We start from the raw sequence: 10,984 nt of genomic DNA on the forward strand, positions 1-10,984 counted from the left end.
AGGTGTGACAGCGGGCAGAGTTCTGCCATCGTTCCCACCGCTGATGCTGCCTTTGGGACACCCACACAGACCCCAAGCCAGGACAGGGAGGCCGTGGCGTAACGGACAAGCGAAAATGACTGAGCAACCTTCGGAGTTACAGGACATGCAGAAGAATGAACTGAGCTCACACTTGGCAACACATTGGTAGCAGGGGCTGTAGCCGGGAAGCGGGGAGAAGGGGTTCTCTTCTTATCATTTTTTCCAGTGTCGTATATACAGTCAAACCTGGCTATAACGAACCCGGATAGAGCGAATTATGCTATATATCGAACAAAAATAATTCAGTTTCAGAAATACATGGGAAACATATTCCTTATAACGAAGTTCACATCCGATATATCGAACTGTGGGCGCCTAGAATGGCCGCCGAATTGAGATGTGGATTGGCCGCGACCACGGAGCAAGAGCCGCGACTGAGACATTGCGCCTCGCACGGAGCGATGTGTCGCCCAATACTTTCCGGAACTGTTTCCGATGCGCGGGACTCGCGACCGAACCCGCCCAGTCAGTGAGTGCGGGCCAAGACAGCAGCATCGGTGAACTGTGGGAATAGCTCGCCAACGTTACCGATGATGTCGCCAGTGAAATCCGTCCGACGCTTATAGTGAAGCGCTTTCGGCAGTCGATGTGCTCCGCCAATGCTTGGATTTTTGAGGACGCGGACTCGAACTGGTGAAAACAATGTTTCGTGTAGAGAATGCTATGCTAGTTGAAGCCGCCAAAACGAAAGTGAAAACAAAAATCACTGTTTTTTTGCAACGTGGGCAGTTAAGGTGGAAAGTAGCTTTGATACTTGCAATAAATGGTATATTTTGGTCTGGTAATGGCTTCTGTACTGTGTTCGTTTCTGCATACCTGGATGGCGGAGTTGGGGAGGGGGCGGGGGGCTCCCGGGGATTGTGAACTCGTAACAATGAGCTCGTTATAGGCGGGTTCGGCTATATCGAACTATTGGATATATCGAACTAATGCCGGTGCATATTGCAGTTCGCTATAAACGGGTTTGACTGTAGCACCCGTAGGAAAATATTTCTGGCGACACACACACACACACACACACACACACACACACACACACACACACACACACACACGCACGTACGCACATGCACACGCACGGAAACACAAGAACACGCGCAAGCACGCACATACACACACACGCGCACATACACGAGCACGTACACAGACGCACACACGTACACACGCGCACACACACACACGATCACGCCCACGCACACACACGCACACACACATACACACGCACGCGCACACATACGGACGCGCACGGTCGCATGCACACGCACGCACACACAAACGCACAGACATGCACGGGCACCTACACACATGCACACGCACACACGCACACACACAATCACGCACACTCACGCACGCACACGCACGCACACACACACGCGCACACGCATACACACGCGCACGCACGTACACGCACGCACATTCACACGCACGTACACACATGCACACGCACACACGCACACACACGCACGCACACACGCACATACACACGCACGCGCACGCGCACACATGTACACACACGCACGCGCGTACACACACACACGCACGCACGTACATGCACGCGAACGTACATACATGCACGCACACACGCACGCACGCTCGCACATGCACGCGCATGTACACACATGCACACGTACGCACGAACACACACACGCACGCACGTGCGCACACGCACACGTGCGCACGCGCACACGCCCACACATACACACACATGCACGCACGCGCATGCATGCGCACGTACACACATACACACGCACTCGCGCACGCACGCCCACGCCCACACGCACGCACACACGCACACATGCACGCGCACGCATGGAGGGCGCATTCTAGGGAAAATACAAAATAACATTAAAGAAAATGCTCGTTGAGATCGTTGAGAAGCTCAACAATACACCCTAGCATCCACGAAAATTGGTTTTGTCTTGCTGTTACAAATTTTATAAGCTGCGCGCTTCGAGAATTTAAATGTAAACCGATAGGTATAGATACACTAAATACAACGCGAACATCCAAATTTCTGATTAATACTTGAATTTAGTTATTAATTTAGTACTGTTTATAAATCATTCATAAATTGTGTTTATAAATCTTGTATCATTAGGTTACATAATAAGATCATTGATTGATTGGCAATCACTTTTATTTGGAAGAGGAGGACCGGAGGTCGCTGGGATGGGAAATGGGGGATAGCGGAGGTGCTGGGTACCCTCCGAATCACCCGAGCCAGGTCGCTAGCAACCCCGAACTGGGCTAATGTGGCAAGGTGATGAAGATGTTCGAATATGTGCCTATTCAATATCAAAATGCTGGGACTGCACCGCTTTTGATTCGCATCGGCACAACCATGGTGTCTAAGACGTATCGGAAATATACCAAGATTCGCAATGGTAAATAACTTCCTTCTCTGTACCAGATAATGTTACTGAATTTCGAACATTCTAATTAACATTATAGGTATTCCATAGTGACACATCTGAAATGTAGGCCGAAGGCGGAGATCTGAATTGTTTTCGTTCTCCGGACGAAAATGCTGAACCAACATTCGACGTTGTCAGACCACTAGGGCCATCTGTCGACCCGTACCGCGGCAGAACAAAAGGAAGGCTTTTCTGCGCAGCTTCCGAGCTGTGGCGAAAGCCCACAAAAAGGCACTTCGGCCGTTGAGCCACAAAGCAGCAAAATAGCGTACATATTTGTCACTCCTCCTCATCAGCAGTGTTCAGCCAGATTTATCAGAAGTATTTCTGAGTTGAAGAATCGAGGATGGGGACACAAAAGTGAAAGGTTGTCAGCATTAAAAATAAAATATCACACTGCTCCGATTTCTTCGGGAATCCGGAACGAATTTGCACATATAGTATTCCTTATGCTGAATAGGAAGCTTCCGAAAAAAAGAAAAAAAAGAAAAAAAAAGACAACAGGAAGAGGGTTAAATAATCGCTTTTTTTTGCGTAAGCATAATATCATCCACAAGCTCTGTTGCATTGGCGGCGAGATCCGGAGCTCATTGTGTATATACCTGCTACCTGCTGCACCACGTAGTCTTGGTGCCCCAGGTAACATAAGTAGTGCTGGCGTACGCAGGATTTCTATGCGGTAATAGGGGAACCACACTCCGTAAATCAGATTGCGATAACGTGACAAGGTGAGGGGAAAGTAGGAAAGGTAGAAGACAAATACTACAAAAATCTCCTTAAAAACGAAAAAATTCCGATTGAAATGGCGTATATCCCCTAATGTTCCAAATGTTTCATTCATTTTAGTTTTTTTGCAGGATAATTGCAAACTGGCTGATCGTTGTGACGACAGCAGGTGTAGAAGCCTTGTGCGCTTGTCGCACCACTTGCGACAGAAACATATCTACCCGTAGACGTTATTTGTTGACAGGCAGATTCAATCGCCTCGTCAGTAGCCCCTTTGAAGCAAACATTTCGCTGAGGGCTACGACCCGGACAATCGCCGCACAGCGTACGTCGCGTTGCCCACGTTTTGTTGCTAATTACAGTAGCGTCGTTACATTTGCTTTTTGTGAGAGCGACGCCTGTGAGTGGGTTTTCATCGGTGCGAGCAACTGACTCGTAGTTTGTCGTGTTGCCGCCAGTGGAAATCGTCGCACTCCAGCTAATTTACCTTTCGGTGTGAGCGCGGACTACATGTAGGCGGGTTAACTTGAAAGTTAGATTGATGAATAATGCACTCATCAGTTAACCATAGTTGTACTCGTAACTCAGCCGCACCTGACGTCATCACATAATGAGTACGTTTTGTTATCTCAGTCACACTGAACACCTTAGATCGCGACCGATTCCGATCGGCGCCGATCTCTATCAAAACTGCCCATTGTGACGCAGGCGCAGTAAAAAGCGATTTATCGTGATGTTGTGTGCCAAACATTCGAGTGTGTCAACTAGCCCGTTTTAGGCAGCTTAAAATACGTGTGATAAAGCGTAGGTTCCGTTTATGGAGGCGTACCGTACACACCCCTTCTTATGTGAAAAAGTGGTGTTCTTTATTACAACTTTGTTAATAGTGTTGTCACAGTAGTAGTCATGTAGTCGCTAGACATCGCTCTAAACACATCTTAAGGAATGCGCCAGAAATAATGCAGCAACAAACTCAAACACACCAGGCAAACACCGCCGCGACAGCCGCGACCATTAGAAACCATTACCGGAAGTGCCGCACCGGAAGTCTTCTGGGGCGAACCGTTCGGTGCAGTCATGTTTGTTTACAAACAGCGTAGGTGTGTATACAGACCATCCAGTCCAGTCCGGTCCAGTCCAGTCCAGTCCAGTTCAGTCCAGTCCAGTCCAGTCCAGTCCAGTCACTGCTGCTCGCACATGCGCAGAACGGCTCTCCAGGAGCCACGCGAAACGGCTATCAAGCGGCTCCGGCGCAGCGTCAGACTTGGGTACTGCGCAACGGAAGCGCACAGCTGGGCACGCGCCGGCGCCAGTGCGTCTGCCGCGGCTATGACGTCACTCCTCTGGAATGCGCAGACCGGCGAATGTACACACCCAATTCTCTACACACCCGTCCTCCGATTGGATTGGATTTCCAATCCAAACCAATACAATCTAATTTAATCCAATCCAATCCAATCCAATGCTCCTCGCGCTTGCGCAGCACGGCCCTCCGGATTCCTCGCTAAACTGGCTAAACTGCTCAACCTCGGCCAGTGTAGCTTACGCTACAAAAACGCGTCCGCCATTGAGGTACCAATAGGAACTATAGCGTTGTCTTGCGATAGGTTTTTTATGGTTTATTCCAAGAGTGATGTTGACAAAAAATGGGAGCGAAATGCAGTAATCAATAAACGCCTACCCACCATGGTACAATTGATGAGGGCCCACCTTCTCTTTGGTACAATAGCACATTAAAACGCCTTACCAACAAAAAGAACAGACACTTGCACTCAGGTAAAGCATCAAACTTCCAGTGCATCATCATCACCACCACCACCAACACCACTATCATCATCATCATCATCATCATCGTCGTCGTCGCCGTCGTCGTCATCGTCGTCATATCTACACCCACTGCAGGGCTAAGTCCTCGCCCATAGATCTCCAATTATCGCGGTCCTGTGCTAACTGCGACCAACTTATCCCCGCACGCTTCTTGATCTCATCTGCCCATCTAAGTTTCTGCCGCCCCCTGCCACGCTTGCCTTCTCTAGGGATCCACTCTGTTACCCTAAATGACAAACGGTTATCTTGCCTTCGCATGAGATGCCCTGCCCACGCCCATTTCTTTTTCTTAATTTCTGATAATATGTGCTTAACACGGCTTTGCTCCCTGACCCACTCCGCTCTCTTTTTGCCCCTTAATGCCACACCTATCATCTTTCGGTCCATTGCTCGCTGCGTATGCACTGGAAGTGCATGAAGGAAAAAATACCGTAATTCCGAAATACTTTCCCAATCTATGATCTTAGACGTTAAAGGGGTCCTGAAATACCTTCCGCCGATGCGTGAATGTACATGTAACCAAATAAAGCAATGTATTAGCAATCTCCTCCCGCAAGAATTTTGTTGAAGCGATGAGTATTAGCTGAGAAATCGTAAATCAAAAACCGCACATTATCGTTGCGCTGCGTTTCCTCCTCGTTTCAACTTACTCTCCGCTGTTGACGGCGAGCAAGCCTTCCCTCCCATGATGCTGCGCTCCTCGGCGGTGACGTACTTCCGCTATTGTGCTGCTCACACAGCCGTCTGCTACGGGCAAAGCTTTGTTGACACCATGAATCCGGCACTCCGCTCAAGGCTGGAAAAGCGAACGAAAAATCTGGCCGCATGTGTGCGGCGGCCTGGCCTTGCCCTTTCTCGGTGTACGTTGCTACAGAACTTTGCTATCGGCGGCACGCGACTCTTTATCGGCGGCGAACTCGCAGCCGCACGGGGAGGATCCTGCGCTCGCTCCCTTGGATGCACAGCGCACTGTTTATCCAAAAAGCGCCGTATCAGATGTGGCCCCGCTGGTTCAGCTTGGGGCGACGCGTGGTGGAGAGCGGCAACGTTGGCAAAACATGTTCCGCCGCGGCTCTGAGCTGTCTAGCGCTGGAGAGAGCACCATTTCTTTGACAACATCAAACATCGGTTGCCCTGGCAACAAGGCACAAACCGCTCTAGAAGTCAGTTACGGTTGCGTGGTCCCGGTTCAGCTTGGGGCCCCACCTCGCGGCATATGGGCACTGCAGGCATACTACTCACTCTCATTTGGAAGTGCGAGATGCGTTTGGCATTACAGGAGGCGATGGTGTGCGTGTTGTGGACGCCTTTGTTTCGCGATGAAATGCGACGTTGTGCTTCTGCGGGTGGATAGCGCTTCCCATGGTCTGGATTATCTTTCTCGAGCGGCGTACGACTCAACCTCGCATAGCGTATGTGCAGTGTGCGTGGGTAAAAGCCATCTCGGCTTGTGCGCCAGAGTTAAGTGACTTGCTGTTCATCCCCGCCAACCGCGCGCGAGGTGAGTGCCGAATTTACGAGGGGCAGGAGGAGGCAACCCATCGTCTCTCAATCGCGGTTCGAACTTGCAACGCATGTTGTGACGTTGTGTTCGTTCGAAACGCATCTCTGGATTGTTTGGAAGTTGAATAAAATGTATGCGTCAAACCCGGGCATTCGGCTCAGGGCGTTCTCTGCGATTGCAAGAAAGAAGTGCCACGGGGCTTCAACGCTTTCTTTATGGAACGTACTTAAGAGAATATTCATGTCGTGTTATGGCCATGTTGCATTCAGTACAAACGGTTAAGCGTTTGTTTACACTTGTTTCGTTTGTCGTAAAATGTCCAAGCACTCCGGCACTCCGCTGGCAGATCAGCCGGCGAGCCGACGCTGAGCAGACGACTCATCTCTTTGCCGGAAGTGCGTGAAAAAGCCGCCCAATAGCAGGATGTCTAGCTCATGACGAACATCTGGGAATCGATGATGTAGACATGTGAAGATGGCGGCGTCCAAAAAGACGAAGGAAAGGGTGAGAAAAAAGCGACAAACTTTGCAACAAAAGTGTGAGCTTTCCGCTGCGCGTAAAATAGTAATACTTGGCACAAATGATGTTGACGACCCAATCTAACGATTGCGCTAGTCAATTTAGTGTGCTCAAAACGCCTTTCAGGGCCCCTTTAAGCGAACAATTTTCTTGTCTACTCTACAGGTCTGTAGCACCATTAACCCAACTCATTGGAAACCTATCTCATTATCCGGCCAACATAGTGCGCCGATCCCGAGTTTGGTTTCGAAGAAACAATTAGTTCCACTTTTTGCTCCGTATTTGGTGATGAGCTTTCGTGATGAGCTCCATGATGAGCTTTCGTGAGCTGCTCACGATGGTACCCCTGCTATGATTAATGTCATCTTCGAATGTAACGGTATCATTGAAGTGATTTATTCTTTAAAAACGGAATCGTGAGATGAAATTGACTCTATAAATTCTTAAGTTTTAAAAACCCTAAACATTTCTCTCCTGTGATAAGGTCGTACCTTTTAGCAATTACTGTAATCTGTAATGGTGCCACGAGAATGGAAAATCGTTCCGATACCCAAGAAAAGTTCGTTATTCTCCCCTGCGAGCTACCGCACAATATCACTACCTTACGTGGATTGATTTGATGGCAGGGTTTAACGCGCTGACGCAACGCAGGCGATGAGGCCCGCCGTAGTGGAGGGCTCCGGCTTAATTTTGACCACCAGGGCATCTTTAACGTGCGCCGAAATCTCGAACACACGGGCGTTTTCGCTTTTCGCCTCCATGAGAAAAGCGGCCCCCTCAGCCGGGAATCGAACCCGCGTCCTTGCCTTACGTGGGCTGTAGAGCAATGGAACACGAAACCTATTCTCCAACCATCAAATTATTTAGTCCTGAAATGTTTTCTTTCCCCAGCCAGCACAGACTTCAGAAACGACTGTTGTGTGACATAAAACCAATGCCTTTTATCAATGAGATTAGCTCAGGTAATGATTATAATCTTCCTGTATACGCCCTTTTCCGAGACTTCGAGTTGTTGACAAGTAAGCTTATAGTTTTTTTTTTTTAATTTTCCCGCCTGTCATTTTCTACTTGATAAAATAATCATTGAAAACCAAGAACAGTCCATTCAAGCTAACTAGACATGATCATGTACGTAATGTCCTATTAGCTATGCTTCAAGGTACAGTTCTCGGTCCCGGGCTTTTTTATTTATTTATTTATTTATTTATTTATTTATTTATTTATTTATTTATTTATTTATTTATTTATTTATTTATTTATTTATTTATTTATTTTAGAACATACTGTAAGCCAGAGGCCCAAGCAGGAGGGGCACAAAGTGCTGACATCATCGAAGATGCAATAGAGTACACAGTGCAAGAGGAAAAAGTGGGAACAGCCAAAGGATGTTTAGAAACACTAGTCGCCAGGCACAACTGAACATTATCAACATTTTAAATTTAAATTAACCATCTGCTTACTAGTATGTCGTCTGTAAGGGATGCAGTATACCCTTTGGTACTTGGTTGAAGGGGGTTTATTTGCAGAAGCAGAAGCGACGCCAGAGAAAATCCAAGCGTCCAGAAGATGGCTCATCTCAAGCACCAACCACATTCTGCCGTACTTCTTCCGCTGCTACCAGCGTGCGCGCATACACTTATGTCTAGATTGGACATGATCGCGTAGCACTCTTCCGTGGTTTGAGGCATACTCCAATGGGCTGATGGCGCAATGTGAGCTGCCTATTATTCTTGCTACACGACAAATACCAGTTTACACGTGAATGACCGCATCATTTACCGTCCAGTAATTATCAAATTCCGCAAAACAAAGTACTCGCAGTTAAAAAAAGAGGCAGAAAATGGCTATTGACTATGAACATTAAGAACTGTCATTTCTTTTTATCGGAGAAAATTATTTCCAGCTCTACGTATTACTTGCAGCTTCAATTATCTCCAGTGTATTTTTATAGGTATTTTGGTGTAAGCATAACACCAGATCAGCGTTGTACACGTTCCTCTAAAACAGGAACAAAAGCTCGTTCCTCGTTCCTTCCCAATTTTGAAACGAGTTCCCGTTACAAGTTACTTTATTGCGAAAGGAATGCATTCCAGTTCCACTTCGAAGGTAGAAACGTGTCGTTACCTTAACGTTACATTTCATTTTTAAAAATAAAAATGCGGTGTCATATAATTCTGAGATGAAATAAAATGAGAAAATTAAAACTGACATCGAACTACGTATATCATACGAATATGAACACCGCCGGCAGCAGATTATATGGAGATAAAAAGAATCCAAAGAAACGCTCCTAGACCAATTTTTTCAGGAAGCACCGGACAAACTCCAGGCATGTCTAACTGCGCCCCTGATATACTAAGTTCACATAAAAAACACAGAAATGCTTAAATTCACTCAGCTAAACATATCTAACTCACGAGGGGCTCCTCATTTACTCTCGTTCGGTCAAATGACCGTACTCAAGGTTCCCTAAATCGACTTTCTAGCTCTCGCTCTGACTGTCCGAGAACACCAAACACTTCGGTTTTATCACACAAACCACGCCTCGAAGACCTACTAACACACACCGAGCCGCTGATTGCCCGGTCAACAAACCCAAAGATTTGTACACAATCACGTGATCCACACTCTCCCTCTCACTCCCAGGTATTCATCAAAGCAGAAGTATAACAGATGTTGAAACCGACCAACTAAAGCAACTCTTAACGCTGACCGTCGACCTTCGGGCGGCCTCTCTCAGGTATTGTTTATAAGGGCCCAACAATGACGAAATTCTTGTCATTTGTCAAGACGACACGTGCGGACGTGGCGCCCCCGTTGACCCATTCCCGCCAGATCGGCGACAGACCCCGCCGTGACGAACTGCGTGCGTAGCCTAACTGGGAGCAGTACAACATCCCATGTACAATACAACGGTACAACATCCCACGGGGCACCCATGGCTTTATTGATAGTCGGTTGTCCTTCGAATGACCTCACAGCGGGCGCAACTACCCCGAAAACAACGCACCCGCACCTTGCGCGCACTAATGCGGTAATTACCCCTGAAAATATACAGATACGGTGGTTTCACGAGGGACCTGCAGCGCCGCTTGGACTGAGACAACCTTTCCCCGGCAGGGAACAATTCTATCAGCTAAGCGCGCATCCTGGCCTTCCCAGACAGACGATGAAAGGTGAAAAGCATTCTCGCGGCGGCGCTAGTCACTCGTCGAACGCCGCCGCGTAAGCTAAACCGCCATGAAAGCAAGCACAAGCTGCGGCCCGCTGCGTGGTTATTCTTCTGACCTTGACCTTCGAAGAACCACGTTCCGCTGTAGGGCGGACAATTTGGCCAGCTTATAGAAAGAGAAGCTCAGTGGCGACTTGTGGCTTTTTCTACTCGAGCCTTGGCATCTAAAGCAGCCAAATCCTAGCGATGTAACGTGTGCAGAAGGAACGCCGTTCCTGCCATTCCTTCATAAACCTAACGAGTTACCGTTACGGTTCCACCGACCATTAATGGAACGGTGGCGTTACTCCGATCCTCCAAAAAGGAACTAGTTCCAGGAATGCCGTTCCTTGGAACGCCGTTTCGTACAACACTGCACCAGATCGTCAGGCCACATAACAATAATTTCTGAGAAAGCAAAGAAATTTCTTGGCTACCTCAGGCGAACCTTTCACCTTGCTCCATGCTCAGAAAACGCTTAGCATACTTAACATTTGTTCCTCCAAAACTTTAGTTCGCTTGCGCTATGCTCATATATTCAGGCCAGTCGTGCCATTCAAATGTCAATAATCTAAGGAACGAACCCATCTGGTGGGCCTATAATTGCGACGCAGGGTTTCTAGAATGGTCCTTCTTCGCCGATTATTCTATTCATTGCCTGACACATCTATTATCATGCCCGCACTTCCCAACTTCGCCCGG

The sequence above is a fragment of the Haemaphysalis longicornis genome, unplaced genomic scaffold (genome assembly GCF_048455015.1).
Source record: "Haemaphysalis longicornis isolate Haplotype H1 unplaced genomic scaffold, Haemaphysalis longicornis Haplotype H1 scaffold_2, whole genome shotgun sequence".
Taxonomy (NCBI): domain Eukaryota; kingdom Metazoa; phylum Arthropoda; class Arachnida; order Ixodida; family Ixodidae; genus Haemaphysalis; species Haemaphysalis longicornis.